The sequence below is a fragment of the Trachymyrmex cornetzi genome, unplaced genomic scaffold (assembly GCF_001594075.2).
Source record: "Trachymyrmex cornetzi isolate Tcor2-1 unplaced genomic scaffold, Tcor1.1 scaffold487, whole genome shotgun sequence".
Lineage (NCBI taxonomy): Eukaryota > Metazoa > Arthropoda > Insecta > Hymenoptera > Formicidae > Trachymyrmex > Trachymyrmex cornetzi.
The window spans coordinates 187,035-187,636 of record NW_017299695.1 but is presented as its reverse complement, the minus strand read 5'-3'; positions in this window follow the sequence as shown (position 1 = coordinate 187,636).

The following is a 602-nucleotide window of genomic DNA, read 5'->3' as shown; positions in this document are numbered from 1 at the left end:
AAACCAATTCTGGGGGTGGGGGGTCTCTCGTTGACGTGGAATGCCCCATATATATATATATATACACGTGTGTGTGTGCGTGCGTGCGCGCGCGTGCGCGTATATACATATGTACATATGTACATACGTATGTGTTTTAAAAGAAAGATTTCAAATCTAATTCAGAAGTTATATAATACTTTTGAATCTTTTGAAAATTACTGAGAAAAAACTGCTTTATATTATATTATATAATGTAATCATTTAGTATTAAACTCTTTATAATAAGTAGAATGACTTATTAGCTGCATTTCTTTTGAACTACAATTTTTGAATAACCTTAAATTGATTTTCCTTTTTATTAAAAGGACATCGGAATATCGTAAAACTGCTTTTGAGTTGCAAGCACTTGAAAATAAATTTTGGAAAAATTAAATTTCATAAGAATACATCAATATGATAAAATGATATTTAATAAAATTTATTAAAATAATGAAATTTATTAAAATAATAAACTATAAAATAATATTTTATTATAGACAATATTCTTTATATATAACCTGAGGTTTCAATTGTATAATTATTCTTTCTTAGATATGAATTTATTCGCAACTTAAATTAAT